General features: G+C 45.9%; 1 long non-coding RNA gene across 1 annotated transcript in view; it reads left to right on the top strand.

Annotated features, from left to right (window-relative positions):
• LOC147666155 (uncharacterized) overlaps positions 1-12,710 on the top strand; it is a 366,839-nt gene extending 354,129 nt beyond the window's left edge. The window contains exon 4 of the long non-coding RNA XR_015304874.1: positions 12,600-12,710. This is a non-coding gene — a long non-coding RNA (uncharacterized LOC147666155). The remainder of the gene's footprint in view (positions 1-12,599) is intronic.
• The last annotated feature ends 5,570 nt before the right edge of the window (positions 12,711-18,280 follow it).

Raw genomic sequence — 18,280 nt, 5'->3', positions numbered from 1 at the left:
ACCGATGGAGTTTAGTGCAGATGGGTCGTCCCACACATTTACCCACGTAGATTCTGAAGGATTAATTGACTAAACTGCCTCCCTGTGAATTCATTTTAAGCTTTACTTTCAGCTCTAAAAATTTTACTTATGAATTGTTTTTAGAGCGGTGCTCCTCATACCTGCGCTGTAGCCAGGTGGGGTGAAGCCTCTCAACCCTCATATATGGGTGAGTCTGCAATTTGGAAATGTGTGTCTTTATACATGTGAATGTGTACTCGTTACAGTATATAATTCATGGGAATATGACATCTTCATGTTCTTTTTTTGTTTGTTTGTCTCTCTTTGTGGATCTAATACCGTGCGATGCAACAGTATACGGTTGAGTATGTACCTGAAACTCAGGTGATATTGTTCTTAAATTTTTCACTATTATAATCAGCAGTGTTTTTATATACGGTCCTGAAGAATGCATTTTGAAACTATGTTCGATACAATGCAGAAACATGTTGACCACAATTAAGTACGGTGATTATTTAAAACCCGCACTTACGCTTGCTTTTTAATCATTAGGGATTGGGAGACACTAATAAATGTTGTTTGTCCACCCGATCACCTAATTTTATTTTACTTTCCCTCACTTTAACACTCCTATCACCTTGACACTGCTTTTTCAGTAGCCACGTTAATTTCTGTACTCAATACACCACCCCTTATCACATCTTTCGGTCACGGTAACATCTGACCGGCCGTTCTGTCTCCTGGGTAAGGAGAACCCAAATGATGATAAAGAGGGCGGTACAGTGTGGCATCTGATGGGAACTATTTCTCCATATGCTCTTGAGCCTCTACCTGGCCTGCATTCACTAACATGGATGATGTCCTCATTGATGTCCTTTGTGTAGTATTGGTGTTGTGATCCACTCTGTTTGACTCCCCCTTTTTTTGACCCCCAGGTATATTTTGTTGTGAAGATATTGTATTTTGGGGCATGTACCTGGTTGGTCGGTAAACTCGCCCTCAGACCCTCCTTCCATTGTTTGTTGTGTGCGTGGTTTTCTTGCTCTCCAAAACTGATTGCGGGTGGCCTCTAACTGCAACACCGGGTCAAATTAAGCACCGCTTGTGGTTAGCGCAAAGGCAACAAGGAATGTGATTTTTATTTAACCGGTGTGGTTGCTCCTTCTTCGAGAAGGAGCCTGCGGCCCTGATGCTAGTGGGAGCTTCATCTGTGACAGTATCTCCTCTCTGGGATGAGCTGAGCCAGACTGGGCATTCCAGCATTCTGGCATTGCCACTGGGCTACAAGTAAAGGAGATGGTTTTGGTGCTTAACCAGCTCTGGAAGTGCCCATGTCTCCATTCTAGCCACACCCCCATGCCGGTGCCTCTTCCCACTGAGCGAATCGCGTGGTGCTGTTACGCAAAAAGGTAACAGTTGCACAAAGTTTGGTTTTCTGCACTTGGAACATCATGCAAACCTGTAACATGCAAACCCGTAACTTGCAAACCTGTAACTTGCAAACCTGTGACATGCGGCTGCCATTTTACAAGTTTGAATGATCAATGACACAAATTCATCTGCTTTCCATCCATTTTTTTTGTAACTGGCCTCTGGCACACAATGTCTTTGTTGACAGATGAACGATTTTTCGCCCTGAAGTATTGCCTCATTAGTTACTCCTCAAAATACCAATAAATCTTGTGACGACTTAATCAATGTATTTGAAAACTACCAGTTCCTAGTCCTGCCTGGGTGTGGGGCAGAGGGAGGGGAGCCGGGCATCAATTCTGAACCCCCAAAGGTCGGAATTAAATCTTAATCCCAGAAGAACAGAGCGCAGTCTGGGAGTTTCCTCTGAAGCAGAATCTGGAATTGTTTTTGTATTAAAAGAAGAACGAGGAAATACGACACAATTATACTGCATTTACAGTAAAACTTTACTCTTCTGAGACTTGAATAGTGGCGACATACTTACAAATTTGCGCCAAAACAGTAGTTTGATTTCCTTAGGGTGAAAAAAAAAAGTTTTGGGTTGACACTGGACTACGCCCCTCCCAGTCCACAATTACTGTTCATTTGGCATGGCCCTGGCCTAGACTTGCCTTGGTTAACCCAAATATGTTCCAGTGGACCTCACAGGCAGTAGGAAAGAAAGGGGTTTCTGATCCATCAATTTAAGTCCCTTTTCTGAATATAAAGCTGTGCGTGTACAAGGATGACATAGCTACTGAACCTCAGTGGCACCAAGTATTCAAGTAAGCACATAGGTATTTTGGCAAATTAATTTGACATATTCAAGTTTTTGAATATTGGGCCCTTGCCTGATGGTGAAGACCGAGCTGTGAATTAGACATGTTGATTTAAACGCTGCACGGCTCATGATTTTGGTGCAAAACCAAGTGATGTGCGTTCACATAATATTCAAGATTTTTGGTTCTCGAGTGATTCAAAAGTAAAAACGAAAGACGAGACACAGAAGGGTATTTTAAATCGACCAGTACTAATGCTTCTTCTGAGAACATCAGTGTTAGATGAATCTCAGACTGTGCTTGCATCACTCATGGCTATTTAAATAGTGGTTTATTGTATAAGGGGTGGGTATTCCCGTCGCCAAAGGCATTACATAAAATAAAGACCGTCTTCATGTCTTCCAGGCCACATGGAGGGTTTTAGTGGTTCCCCTGGCCACGCCCTCTTGGAAATCTCAAAATCTGCCAAGATGTATGAATTAGGCTAGTATTGACTCTCCCCCATGTCGGCGTTTCTAAAATGGCTGAGTCTGGAAAAACTCTGCCGGATTACTGGAAGTTATACTCGAGGTGTGTTTACAAAAATGTTGGTCTACCTCCGAGGTCAAAATGTGGGCAGTTTTCTGAAGCCGAGCATGGAAACAGCAACGCTTCGGTAATGATATGAATAGTTTGGAAAATAGGTCATCAGACTGTAGTCTAGGAATTGAAATTAGATTATGTGTGTTTCAAGTATGCATAGGTGTTTTACATATATATGAACATATACCGTTGTTTTAGCTTTTGCTATATTTATAGTTATGCGTATGTTTGATGTAAATGGAAAATGTAGAGGGGACAACATCTCAAACAGGCTAGTTTTCTTGAGATTTGAAAAAAAATTCGGTGATCCAGGAACTCTGACTGAAATAACATTGACTGTGATGTCGTGGAAGCATGCATACTATGCAAGATGTGATTGGTGCAGAAAGTGCTTCAACGCCCCATTAGGGGTAGCAAGCGCTATATAAATGCAAACCTTTTTTCCCTCTTCTACCCCTCGGCTATCCTTCTCAATCCAAATAACTGAGTAATATCCACCACTCAAACTACTTTCATATTTCACTATACTAACTCAATACTAATCCTTTAAGGGTTCCGGAGTAGTGCGCTAATCGCCGAAAAAGTGCTTCAATGCTTCGTCAGGGGTAGTAATCGCTATATAAATGCAATTACAGTACAATACTTCTGGAAGCGTACTGTGCGACGTTAGTCATATGATGTCCATATATGGCCAGATAAACCCTCAACCTCACCACCCAAATGACAAGAATAGGTATCACATTATCACAGACCTCGTACTGACCTTTTCGTGTCTCCTCCCCTCAGCGTCTTCAAGTATGTAGACACTTCCATTTAATGAGGCTCCTCGTGCTCAGACCTTGACAACATGCACTCCCTTCTCCAAAGAGATGGCGCTCCTGCCTCTAAACGCAGCTGTATCACTATCCGCAGAAGATCAGGCCAATGGGAGCTAATGTCCACTGGGTCGTGCTCTTTTCTAGGCTCCTTGATTCTAAAGTCTGTGCCAAGGTGTGGCCATCCGAGCCACTAACGATGACCATCTTAACTCAGTGCATTAATGGCTCCTTCAGGCCACAACATGGTATATCATATAAACCACATGCTTTGTCGTAGTAAGTCTTTTTTTCTCTGAGTCGGGTCAAGCTGACTGCTAAGTATGCCAGACCAGTAACCATAGCACCTTTATGTCCTGTACCTCATATTCAGTGGCGACGGCCGCCTATCTAAAGTGGTAGGGCAGCCGCAGGGGGTAGGGGGTATGGGGGAGAAACAATATAAAAATAAAAAAGACTTACCTGCTGCTAGGCTGACGCTGCTGGCCGGCTCACTGGTCCTCTCGTAGGGCCAGAAAGGGGATGTGCCCTCCAGGAACTGGCTCCCCTCCCAATCTAGACGCTGCTCTCATGCTATGAGAGCAATGCCAGAATTGGTCTGAGCAGCCTCGTTCGCTGCTGCTCAGACAGTGCATTGGAGCCTGGGACTTTTCTCCAAACCTGCTGTGAAACACAGCTGGGTTGATAAGTGTGCATGTCTGTTTGGCCACCTTACGACGGCTGACCAAGCAGACATGCGCACTTATAAGTGCATACTTCTCCCCCTCCCTGCAAGGCATGGCTCTACCCCGCCATGCTAAATTCTCATCAGACAGCCATAAATAAAACTATTATAACATTGTGTTATTACTATTTTATTTATCATCTGCTGGCGGTGGGCTGTGGGGTGACGCTCCTCCGCCATTACGGAGGAGCCGCCCCTGTTCATATTTGTATCGCTGTATTGTCCTCTTCAGAGATCCCACCGGTCTGCTTTACTGCAGGGATGTTCACGCTGGAAGTGGACAATTAATGGGACGGTAGAGTGAGCAGACAAATAATGGGACAGAAGAAGCAACATATTAAAGACTGCAGCATAAGTTTGTTGTTAGCTGGTGGGCGGACAATTAATGGGACAGTAGAAGCGATATAGTGAGGTCACCAGTTTGTTTGTCATTAGTTGAGGAGCAGACAATTAACCCCTTCACTGCGGCGGCTATTCCGCCGCAGTGCTAAGGGGGCGGGGCGGCCGCATGCTGGTGACGGAACCGCTCCGTCACCAGCCTCGGTAGAGCTGTGCTCATGATGGAGCGGTTCCGTCATGGCCCGTCTCGCTCAATAGAACGCCCAGCGCAGGTGCGGAATTCGTGCCGCGCAGGCGCGTCGGGCGGGCCATGACGGAACCGCTCCGTCATCAGCACAGCGCACCCGTAGCTGATGACGGAGCGGTTCTGTCATCAGCGTGCAAGGGGTTAATGGAACGGTGAAAGAGATATAGTAAAGTTTTTAGCTTACATTTGTCATTAGTTGGCAAGTAGACAATGGGACAGTAGACAATATGTAGTGAGGTTAAAAACTTTTGTTTGTCTTTAGTTGGTGAGGGTACTATTGATGGGACTGTAAAAAAGATGTAGTAAGGTTGGCAGCTTATGTTTGTCCTAAGCTAGTGAGGGGACAATCAATGAGACAGTAGAAAAGAGATAGGGCCAGCTGTGCGAAGCAGCCTTTTGGTTGAAAATGCTCCAATTCAGAGTTTGCAATCAAAAACTTCTTTTGACAATGCATTAAACCCATTTTAGGACTTGGAATGGGCTTTCCTGTTCATATGTGTCAATTGTTTAGGATGGAAGTAGTCATTATAAACCATTGAAAAGTTATCGACCCACAGGTTGGGGTTGTAACCCATCAATCAATCAATCAGTATTGGTATAGCGCAGCACTGTCACCCCTAGAGGTATCTGGGCACTGAGAGTGCCGCGTTTCTGTTATCAAAGAGCCAAGTCTTCAGTTTCTTTCTGTAGCCCCCCAGGAAATGAGCGTTTTGGAGGTGGAAAACCAGGTCATTCCAGGTCTTGGCGGCAAAGTAGGAGGAGGAGCGGCCCTGCTGCGGCTGCCATGGATGCGGGGGATGGGTGCCCCGACAAGTGAGGAGGAGCGCAGGTGTCTTGCGGGTAGATGGAAGTTCAGTTGTGATTGATGTAGAATGGTCCTTGATTGTGTAGAGGTTTTTAGGCGTGTGTGAGGATATTGAACTGGAATCTCTTCTGGATGGGGAGCCAGTGGAGGTTTCTGAGGTGCGGGGTGTAGGTCAGTTTGGCGAGGTTTAGGATGCGTCTGGCTGAAGCATTCTGTATGGTCTGGAGTCGTCTAAGGAGCTGGGTGGAGATTCCGGCATATAGAGTGTTGCCATAGTCGAGGCGGCCTTTCACAAGGGCCTGAGTGAAGGTCTTTCTGGTGTTGACTGGGATCCATCTGAAGATTCTGCAGAGCTTGCAAAGGATGTGGAAGCAGGAGAAGGTGACTGTGTTGATTTGTCATTTTATGGTCAGTTTGCTGTCTAGGATGATGCCTAGGTTGGATGCATGGTCTATTGGTGTGGGTGTTGGTCCAAATTCTGCTAGCTACCAGCGGTAGTCCTAAACGGGAGTGTTCTTCCCAAAGATTAGTATTTCTGTCTTGTTGGAGTTAAGTTTGAGGCAGTTGTCTCTCATCCAGTTGGCTACATTGGACATGGTGTTGCAGAAGTTGGTTTTGGAGTTGGATGGGTCCTAGGTGAGCGAGAGGATTAGTTGAGTGTCGTCTGCGTAGGAGATTATGTTGAGGCCGTGAGATCCGATGGCATCCGCAGGGGAGATCATGTAGGTGTTGAACAGGGTATGACTGAGGGATAGTCCTTGGGGTGCGCCCATATGATGTCCTTGAGTTCAGAGGTGAAGGGAGGAATCCGGATCCTCTCAATGCATCCTCTTGAGGGTGTTTTGCTTTATGCCAATGTTGTAGAGTCTGTCGATGAGGGTGTGGTGGGAGATGGTGTTGAATACAGCAGAGAGGTCAAGGAGGATCAGGGCCACAGTTTATCCATGGTCAAGGAGAGTTCTGATGTTGTCTGTGGCAGCGATCAGCACAGTCTCAGTGCTGTGGTTGGCATGGAATCCTGTTTGTGAGGCATCAAGTAGGTGGTTTTGTTCCAGGTATTCGGTTAGCTGTTGGTTGATGACTTTCTCGGGTACATTGGCTGAGTAGGGAAGAAGGAAGATGCGTCAATTATTTTTGAGGTCGCCGGAGTCGGCCAGAGTTTCTTTAGAAGGGGTCTGACCTCTGCGTGTTTCCATTTTTCTGGTAAAGCTGCTGTGGAGATGGAGGTGTTGATGATACTGGTGAGTTTTGTGCTGGTACAGTTGGATCCGAGGTTGAAGAAGGTTGGGTTGGTAGGTGCCCAGGAGTAAATGAAAGACATGATGGCTGTGGTGGTCTGAGTGGTGAGCAGAGACCAGGTGGTGATCATTCGGCAGGTGGGCGCTAGTTGTTGAGGTTTTTGAGGTTAAGAGCAGTAGGTTAGGTGTCAAAATTGGTGTAGAGGTTTGGCAATCTTTCTGTGGAAGTAGTCCGAGAGAGTTTCAGAGAGTTCTTGGGATGGGTGGATGGTGTTCTCTGTGACTGTCAGGTTGGAGAATTCCTTGACTATTTTGAAGAGTTCCTTTGTGTGGTTGGCCATAGTATCGATGCAGACTGTGATGGCTGCTTTCTTGGCTTGTTTGATGCTGAGGTGGTAGTTGCTGAGGGCTGTTTTTTGAGTGGTGCTGTCGGAGGGCTTCCTTGTGGCACACCATCATGTCTCGAGTCAATGGCAGTTGTGCTTGGTGGTTCTGAGCTCTGGGGGTGTGCCAGTTGGCTTGCTTTGAGGTTTTGTTGTTTTTTGCTGGTTTTAAAGGAGCAACTCTGTTGGTGCATTTGGTGATCCATGGAGAGACGTTTTGGATAGACCTGGACAGAGTTTGCAGAGTACCGCTATGTGGAACTCCAGAAGGGACCAAATAACCAAGAAACTTCTTTCTGCCATTCAAGTAGATGTTCTACTTGAGCGGCAGCTTCCTCTACGTGAACAGAAGGTTTCTCAATGCGATGGTCTGCGTTGAGAAATCTCATCAGGAGGTGGTCTGGAGTAAGAGTTTCTTTGCTCGCACTCACCAACTTAACATCTGCAAACTCGAGCGAGTGAAAAACTCCACTGCGCTACGCGGGACAAAGTTTTTCGGAAGCGCGGAGTGGGCAAATGTCACAAACTCTGCAAGCGGAGCAGAATTTCACACATATGCCTAGTTTTGGACAGCCTGATCAAGGTCTTATAAAGCTTCTGAATTGGTAGTGCTGAGGGCCTGTGTCCACTGTGTCTTGGTTATCTTGCCCCAGCTGCAGTGGGAGGAGCTGTGATGCCTGGTGATGGCGTGCTGAGCAACGGAAATGGAGAAGTGATTCTCTAGGAGGGTGATGGAGTTGGCATCGTTGGCAAGGTGGAAATTGTGGTCGCCGAGTACGACATAGTGGTAGGAGACGATGACTAGGGAGGCGATGAGGTTGGAGATGGTGTCACAGAAAGCTGGTCAGGGTCTTGGGGGGTCTGTATATGAGGGTGCCTTTTATTGTGTTCTTAGCGCCGGTCTGTAGTTGGAATTTGAGGTTTTCTATGAGAGGCGTGGGTTTGTCATTGGTGATGGTGCATCAGATAGTTTCTTTGAAGAATATGGCGATGCCCCAGTCATGTTTGTTTGTGCGGACTCGGTGTATCATCTTGTAGCCATTGTGTTTTGGGGTGGCAATGTCGGGGTCAGATCAGTGGTTGAGTCACATTTTGTTGATGAAGGCAACATCAAGGGAGAGAGTGGTGATTGTGTCCCAGATTTCTGTGGGGTGTTTGCAGAGGGAATGGGCGTTGTGCAGGATGCATTGGAGCGGTTCCAGGTTGTTTGTGGTCTTCTCTGCAGAAGCGGTGCGGGATCCAGTGAGGGTTGGTAGTCCTGTGTTGCAGGAGAAGTGGCAGTGGTGGCAGGTGAAGGGTTCTTTTGTTGATTGCTGGGAGGACGTGCAGCAGCTGTTGTTCCGGTGTCCAGAGTTCAGGGGCAGAAACTCCTTGGAGGTGTAGCGGTGGATGGCGGGAATGCCAGGGTTCCTGGTGCTGTATACGGTTAAAAAAAAAACGGTGTTGGATCAAGCCCTGATCTGTTGACTGGGTGAGAGTATTCTGCTTAATTCAGAAACTCTGTCCATCACCACCCCCTTTTGCCTAATTGTTTTGTCCACCATAAGCGTGGAAGGGTATACTCAGACGTGAGTCCCTTGCTCATTGCACCATCAGGATTCAAGCAAGCCGGGCCGAAGACGGCTGTAATGCCAGAAACCAGTCCCCGGAAGCTTGTTTCCTTCCCAGTGAAAGAATTGGCTTGGTAGTTTGGTCTGCCCTGTTCCCATGATGAACTGGGCCAGGGACAGACTAATTTGCATATAACCAGGTTCTGAGCTGGGATGGTGCAGTGAGCTAAAAAACGGTGTTGGATCAAGCCCTGATCTGTTGACTGTGTGAGAGTATTCTGCTTAATTCAGAAACTCTGTCCATCACCACCCCCTTTTGCTTAATTGTTTTGTCCACCATAAGCGTGGAAGGGTATACTCAGACGTGAGTCCCTTGCTCATTGCACCATCAGGATTCAAGCAAGCCGGGCCGAAGACGGCTGTAATGCCAGAAACCGGTCCCCGGAAGCTTGTTTCCTTCCCAGTGAAAGAATTGGCTTGGTAGTTTGGTCTGCCCTGTTCCCATGATGCACTGGGCCTGGGACAGACTAATTTGCATATAGCCAGGTTCTGAGCTGGGATGGTGCAGTGAGCTAAAAAACGGTGTTGGATCAAGCCCTGATCTGTTGACTGGGTGAGAGTATTCTGCTTAATTCAGAAACTCTGTCCATCACCACCCCCTTTTGCTTAATTGTTTTGTCCACCATAAGCGTGGAAGGGTATACTCAGACGTGAGTCCCTTGCTCATTGCACCATCAGGATTCAAGCAAGCTGGGCTGAAGACGGCTGTAATGCCAGAAACCGGTCCCCGGAAGCTTGTTTCCTTCCCAGTGAAAGAATTGGCTTGGTAGTTTGGTCTGCCCTGTTCCCATGATGCACTGGGCCAGGGACAGACTAATTTGCATATAGCCAGGTTCTGAGCTGGCATGGTGCAGTGAGCTAAAAAACGGTGTTGAATCAAGCCCTGATCTGTTGACTGGGTGAGAGTATTCTGCTTAATTCAGAAACTCTGTCCATCACCACCCCCTTTTGCTTAATTGTTTTGTCCACCATAAGCGTGGAAGGGTATACTCAGACGTGAGTCCCTTGCTCATTGCACCATCAGAATTCAAGCAAGCCGGGCCGAAGACGGCTGTAATGCCAGAAACCGGTCCCCGGAAGCTTGTTTCCTTCCCAGTGAAAGAATTGGCTTGGTAGTTTGGTCTGCCCTGTTCCCATGATGCACTGGGCCAGGGACAGACTAATTTGCATATAGCCAGGTTCTGAGCTGGGATGGTGCAGTGAGCTAAAAAACGGTGTTGGATCAAGCCCTGATCTGTTGACTGGGTGAGAGTATTCTGCTTAATTCAGAAACTCTGTCCATCACCACCCCCTTTTGCTTAATTGTTTTGTCCACCATAAGCATGGAAGGGTATACTCAGACGTGAGTCCCTTGCTCATTGCACCATCAGGATTCAAGCAAGCTGGGCCGAAGACGGCTGTAATGCCAGAAACCGGTCCCCGGAAGCTTGTTTCCTTCCCAGTGAAAGAATTGGCTTGGTAGTTTGGTCTGCCCTGTTCCCATGATGCACTGGGCCAGGGACAGACTAATTTGCATATAGCCAGGTTCTGAGCTGGGATGGTGCAGTGAGCTAAAAAACGGTGTTGGATCAAGCCCTGATCTGTTGACTGGGTGAGAGTATTCTGCTTAATTCAGAAACTCTGTCCATCACCACCCCCTTTTGCTTAATTGTTTTGTCCACCATAAGCGTGGAAGGGTATACTCAGACGTGAGTCCCTTGCTCATTGCACCATCAGAATTCAAGCAAGCCGGGCCGAAGACGGCTGTAATGCCAGAAACCGGTCCCCGGAAGCTTGTTTCCTTCCCAGTGAAAGAATTGGCTTGGTAGTTTGGTCTGCCCTGTTCCCATGATGCACTGGGCCAGGGACAGACTAATTTGCATATAGCCAGGTTCTGAGCTGGGATGGTGCAGTGAGCTAAAACACGGTGTTGGATCAAGCCCTGATCTGTTGACTGGGTGAGAGTATTCTGCTTAATTCAGAAACTCTGTCCATCACCACCCCCTTTTGCTTAATTGTTTTGTCCACCATAAGCATGGAAGGGTATACTCCGACGTGAGTCCCTTGCTCATTGCACCATCAGGATTCAAGCAAGCTGGGCCGAAGACGGCTGTAATGCCAGAAACCGGTCCCCGGAAGCTTGTTTCCTTCCCAGTGAAAGAATTGGCTTGGTAGTTTGGTCTGCCCTGTTCCCATGATGCACTGGGCCAGGGACAGACTAATTTGCATATAGCCAGGTTCTGAGCTAGGATGGTGCAGTGAGCTAAAAAACGGTGTTGGATCAAGCCCTGATCTGTTGACTGGGTGAGAGTATTCTGCTTAATTCAGAAACTCTGTCCATCACCACCCCCTTTTGCTTAATTGTATACGGTTCAGAGCATACGGTCGCAGATGGGCTTGTCTTTGGCATTCCTTTGGTGCACCGGCTGCGCAGAAGGCCTCCATAAGTAGTCCTGGGAGGTGGGAGGGGCCAGCAGGGAGGCAGGATGGCAAGCGCAGGAAGCAGCAGAAATGATGGGAGACTCAGTGATCAGTATACCAGTGACGGCAATGCTCAGCCAAAAGAGTCTAAAAACAGATTATGAATGAACAAATGGAGAAGTTGAATTGAGGGCAAACAAGGCAAAACAAAATCCTAAGGACTAAAATTATGGGAAGGCATGGTCTCCCCAGTGGGATAGACCCAAGGGCTCAGGGACTGTGGTATAAGTGTGGGCCAAAAATCCGTTCCGCTCGTGGAATTAGCAGATTTTCGGCAATTTTGTGATCCGCGAATCGCGCGGAATTGCCGAAAAATCCGCAAAGCCGCTCCCAGGCGGATTTTTTTTTTGGGCCCACAGGAAGCACAGTTAACAAGGCAGGTGCTCGAGTTGAAGCTAAGTTTGTAACCATTTTAGAATGGCGACGGCAAGCTGCCAGAGTTGAAGTTGCTTACTTGTAAGTTGCAACTTCAATTCTGGCAGCTTGCCGGTGCCATTCTAAAATGGTTACAAAGTTAGCTTCAACTCGGGCACCTGCCTTAACTCTGTAAGTGCTTCCTGTGGGCCAAAAATTAAACCTCAACAGGGAGCACTTACAGATATAAATAAAGCAGGTGCCCGAGTTGAAGCTAAAATTCAGTAACGTTTTAATCAGCCCAAAACATTAGTGAGCACGATTCATTTGGGGCTCATAAACCAACTCAAGCTTTGCAGTCACGTTGATCAGTATCTCTGTTCCACCAAAGATTCTCAGTAAGTGATGTTGTTACTTAATTGCTGTTGCATCTTAATTATGTTGTAGCCAATGTTCTACACCTTGTTCGCCTCTGTAAAGTGTCGATTTTGCAGTGTATGTTCAGGGGTTTGTCGGTCTTCGGGGCTCTTGTCAAGTGGTCCAGAGGCATCGTTTGGAATGGCACACGCCTCATGCTTGATTGACCACCTTGAGTCCTCTTTCCTCCTCATCGCTCTCTATTGGACTGGTGGTGTCCCCACCACAGCTCCATGTGGACACTTCAAAGATGGGGTACTTATTGATCGGGGAGGAGTCAAAGATTGACTACAGAGTACCAAGAGATGGTGGCGCCCTCTCTTTGTTCTCTCTTCAGTTTCTTTCTTCTTCCAAAGGTTCACACATTAACCAGCTCCTGTTTCCCCTTCCTCAGGGCAGCAGCAGCTCTGACTCTCTGGATGGACGGAGTGCCGACTGTGCCGCCAACAAGAGCTATGACGCGGTTGTTTTCGATGTGTTGAAAGTGACTCCTGAGGAGTTCGCAGTAAGTACCTTTGCTCGCCCAAAGACCTGTACCATTAATATGTTTCAAGTTTCAAGTTTGATGTTTATTGCTTGATTAATTAAAATCATCACAACCCCCCCCCCCCACATAAAATAAATGAATTGCATCTACACGGGCAGCTAGGATTGTCATTATGCGAGCGATCGTATTATGTCCGTGCTCTGTCTGCCATACAATTCGAGTGTATAAAATGCTATTTTTATAAAATCATACTAAAACTGTACCATTAATATGATCCTACACAAATTGAACTTTATGATAAACCAGAGGTAATTTTTCCTCTTATTATGTTTACAATTTATATTGGATTATGTTACATATTAAACAGCGCGTACTGGAGAGCAGCCACTGTCGCAGCTGTGGTGTTCCTTCCTTTATTTCTTTATTACTGATGTATAACCAGAAACGGGAGTCACATCTATAAAAGTGCTAGACTTGAAGGCACAGTCATATCATTTAAAGTGGTAAAAATAAGAATTTTACAATATAGTGAAGTTTAAGTGAGAACCTGCTAGTGTATTGGCCTCCTAGACATATGAGAAATCAGTAATAAAATCAATGGTCCGAAAAATCGAACTTTCTATTTAAAAACTTTAAAAAAAATGCTCATTTTTAATGACTATCGTGGTGCTTTCAAGTTGCAGAAAATGTTATTTTGTATAAAACTAAGCAAATTTACATTTATTGCAGAAGGACTTGTAAGGTTTTACCAATTCATTCTAATCTGCAAATGTTACTTCTGCGATATCATACAACCTTAACTTGATAAATATTATAAATACTACTATTTCTGTGGTTTTTATCATTATAATTGTGGTAACCCATTGCAATCTTTTTATGTTAATTGCCTCACTCTCCATACAAAACCATCGACCAATGTTCTAGAATGCTTTATGTTTTTGTAATGTACTAAAGCTGCGCACCAACGTGTAATATAATCTGCATTTTCAGATGTCTCGCAGTTATAATATAAATATTAAACCACTCATTCAACTCATGTCTGCACATTAGGGACCTCATTGTCTCTTACTTTTAAAACTGACCAACGTAGATGAGGAACAGACATGCTTTTGAATTATGGCTGCTCGCCTTGCCCTCAGTTGAACTGAATCACCTAAAAACTGATTTGCTTGCACTGACAGAAGTACTGACACCCTTACACAATTATATTGTATAGATGTTGGAAACGCTTCGTCCCGCAGTTCAGTCTACAGTAGTAAACGGAGTAATCTTTGTGGTTACAGTGCTCATCTGTGGCAATTAGCAAGCAACAAGGCAATACACAGAGATAATGTATGAGATCTTGAGCAAGTAAACCAAACACCCTTATAAAGAATTTAAAATTGCACGAAATTGAGTTAAAGAGAGAATATTCAGTTGACACATACTTGAAAATAGAAAAAATACGTCCTTTTTACCATGACTGTTTGCCAGATAATGAAGGCCATAGGGAAAAGGATGCCCGAGATATGCAAAGACTGGGGTGAAGTATGCTGTCTGTGATGGAGGTGAAAGGTGAGGGCGCATATGCTTTCTGGCGCATATAGTGCTGCAGAGGGTTGTATGTCAGTACAACGCGGGCTATTACCACGCGTGCCATTACAACGCTGTTTTTACAACGCAAGTCGTTACAACAACGTGCGCTGTAAGTGCTGGATAGTGGAATAGTTTAATTTTCTATTCCAACTCCAGCCCACGTTACAGTAGGGAAGGTGTTGGAATAGAAAATTAAAGTATTTACTATCCAACAGTGCCATCCAGCGCAAGTCGTTGTAACGACTTGCGTTGTAATAGCAGCATAGTAATGGCAGTGCGAGGTAATGCCCGCGATGTCAAGGCTGCTCACCGCTGCAGAGTGTGGTGCTTAGCGGGATGTGTATGAGGTTTGCTCTATATGTTGTGAGGATGTGTGTGTGTGTGTGTGGTCTAGAACTGGGTATGATTGTTGGGATTGGAATATGATGTGTTCTCTCACTGGAGTTGGCAGTCGAGTTCTGGCCCAAGTCCGAAATAGGAGATGCCCTAGTCTTTTTCCACCTTAGCAGGCTATGCCCATGAAGTGTGGCATGCTGGGCAGTGGACTGAATTAGGGAGAAGACAGGAAGTCACACCACTTTCTGTAGAGATGGATGCTGGGAACTTCAATTAAGTCGCTTCCTGTGGAGATGATGGTTTCGGGAATGAAGGGTGCTTGTCTGGCTTCTTTCAAAAATGGGTTTAGTGGGAAACTAGTGACGTCACTTGCTGTACAGATGGATGGTGAAGAATACGACGACGTTGCCTCATGGGAAGATTCAGGCATTGACCACTTGTACTCCAAAACAATCCCTTCCATTCCGTTATCTTGTAGCACAAGAAGTCCCGAGAGTTTTGTGTGCTGAGATCTAAGGTGACTGAGGGAAGCTCTGAGGCAAAGGAGGTCTAGCGGTCCTCCCACGCCTACACAGTGCAGGACAGTTTAGCCCGCCTACTATACGGGATTATAACACCATCCACCAACACAACTGCAGGTGTCAAGCCAAGGGCTGGACTAGGAACATCAACCAGCCCTGGGAATTGAGTCAGACCGGCCCCTGCTGCTTTTGTTACAGGGGCCTGATATTGCGGTTTAAAACTGCCCCCTCCCTTCTGACCCACCGGGAAAACGTCTGGTGCCCGCTATGGCTAGTCTGGCCTGGGTCAAGCTGGGCAATAGAGACTCTGGGTCTTCCCAGGATCTCTCTTCAAAAACAGATATCCTTCATATTCACTAGCAGATATTGAAGCAATGTACTGAGGCCTTCTTCAGGAGGCCCCCTGTACTCCTTTGTCAAGTTAGCTGAACGTTTCTGACCGTTACCAGAAGGTCCCCTCAAATTGTGTTTTTCTTTATATCCTGGCTCTTTCCCTCTATCGGGATTTGGGAATAGTGCTTTCAAAGCCAGCTTTTTGTTCATCTAGATATAATGTTTTTGCACAAAAAATGTAAATCAGGTGGCAATCAACAGTTAGTGGTGTTAAACCTTGAGCTAGGCCAAGCTACCTAAAAGAAATAAAGGGACATCTTACAAGGACTCTGGCTTACCTATGTTTGTGAGTTTGGGTGTTGGGGAATGTCAGATATAGTGCATAGAAGCCTGAGCATCTGCTACACAGTACCTGGCTACAGATCCTTTACATCTTTTAATTAGGCCTGGGCGGGGCACTTTGCTCCGTTCTTGGGGTTTTCTGCACTCTGTGAGCTCTGCGGAGTGCGGAGGGCAGCAGAAGTTTTTCCCAGGTCACGATCGCAAGCGGTAAGTTCATGAGCACGAGCTGCCGCTCGGGTAGAATTTCTACCTGAGCGGCAGGAATACAAGCACAAATTGCAGTTCGCACCGCACTCCGCTACTCACGGAACTTCGCAGAGTTTTTTGTAATTCGGGGAGTTCTGCGCAGCATAACTCCGCAAACTACGCCCAGGCCTGCTTTTAACATGTTCTCCTTCGTTTTATCTGCCCAGTCTCTATCTCCTCTTATTTAGGCTGCTACCTCCACTGCCTAGAATTTAACCTTCACCCTTGATCACGCTGCATCTCCTCCACCATGTATCTAAAGGTACATCCCCTGCACTTTCGATTGAGCCTTGACTCCAGAAGCTCACGTGAATCCTATAAGTCCGCCCTCCATGTTTGATAACCTCCAGGTCCCCCCAATCACACACTTGATATTCTTCCCGCAAGAGCATCTCCCTCATATGCCTTAGCTTTTGAAAGCTGTTGTCGCTTTGTTGTATCAATGTTGTACTAATTTTCAACAGTAATCCTTTATGGGTTCCGGAGTGGCGTGCTACTCCGGAACCCATTCAGCGATTCAAAACCCAACAGGGGTAACAAGTGCTATATGAACGCAAATCTTTCTTCCCCTTTTATCCCTCCGCTATCCTTCTCACACCAAGTAACTGACTAACACCCACCACTGAAATGTAGTTCATATTTCACCATATTAATTCACCACTAATCCTTTATAGGCTTCCTGAATAGCGTGCGTCAACAAGCACTATATAAAAAGAAACCTTTGTCCTCCTCTATCCTTCTGCTATCATTCAAAATCCAAATAACTGACTAACCTAGCCACCACTTAAAATGTACGTGCATGTTTCGCTATACTAATTCAACACTAATCCTCTGTGGGTCCCGGAGTAGCGTGCTACTCGCCGAGAAAATGCTTTGACGCCTCGTCAGGGGTAGTAAGCGCTATATAAATGCAATTACAATACAATACAATACAATACATTCAACAAATGTTTTGCCATATGCCTTGCATTGATGGATCATTCCGTCTTCACAAAAATCACTTTCTTACACTTCTTCATACTCGCAGTCCCGGAGACTGTGATAACACTTCAGCATGTGTGTCATGATAACCAAAACCTTTTAAATGTACTAGTCAATTTAATATAAAATCCGCTTTGTTGTCGGCTAGTTCGTCACTATCGTCCTTTGTGTTTTTTCGTTTATCACGTTTAAAAACCTGTTTAATTCGGATCTTAGCTCTAATTGATATTTCCTCTGAGACTTGAGAGGTCCAGCAGGCTTCCCTCTCTCCATTAGGGAATACTTTGAGAGACAGACTGAAGATATCCAGATAGTTTTTCCATTTGGCATCGAAGCGCCTTGGCAGTTGCCTGTTACATCTGCTGCGGATCCGCGAATCCGCGACTTGCGTATCTGCCACAGATGTTCTTCATAGAGGCCATAATGCATCTTTTGAATGATCTAGTGAATAGGTCGAAAAATAGTATGAACTTATCAGTTGGTATCCAGAAAATGTTTTTTGCAACCTGAATGCTGCCCTGCAGGGCTGGGCTGTGGAACCAAAAGAAGCCCTGACACTAATGCTCAAACTATGGCCGGACTCTCCGTCTCCTCGTATAATCTCTCTCTAACAATCCATCCCCTCTCTTTGCTTCTTGCCTCTCTCTCCTTTCTCTTTCTGATTTCTTCTCTCTACCTTCCCTCTCGCTCCCTTTCACTTTGCTTGGATCCACCCCTTGCCTGCTGCAATTAGCCACAGGGAACCTGGGAAAGTGACAGAGGCAGCAGGAGTGGACTGGGCTTTCAAACTGGCCTCCAAGGGCTACCGCCCACTGGTTCAATGGCCAGTGGAATAAAAGGCCTGTCTGGTCCGGCTATCCTGCCTGTGATGTGTTGAGCAATAATTTAAGAATGAACATTCATGATTCATTTATTTATAGAAAGATTGGCATGTTGTGTGTCCATTCAGTCCTTCTAAAAGACTTTGCCTCTTCAGATGTTTGATAGTAACAGATGTTAGTAAATGCGATCATTCTTCAGTCATGCACCTAGTTTAAAAATGTGGAATGTGGTGAGGTGCTTGGAGTTCATGAAGCCAGCTGCGTACTTGTTAGAATTCTGTTGGACATTATCAAAGCCTCAACAGATATGCTATTAGAACATTGGAATGTTGGGAGCTCCATTGCAGACAATTGAGTGCTCCCTGCTTTTACGGGAACGGCAAAGGGCTGCAGAGCAACATTCCAATGTGTTACAAAGGCCTCTCGGAGCTCG

This window comes from Lissotriton vulgaris, unplaced genomic scaffold, assembly GCF_964263255.1.
Source record: "Lissotriton vulgaris unplaced genomic scaffold, aLisVul1.2 SCAFFOLD_1192, whole genome shotgun sequence".
In the NCBI taxonomy this organism is placed as follows: domain Eukaryota; kingdom Metazoa; phylum Chordata; class Amphibia; order Caudata; family Salamandridae; genus Lissotriton; species Lissotriton vulgaris.
This window is presented reverse-complemented; position numbering and strand designations above follow the sequence as displayed.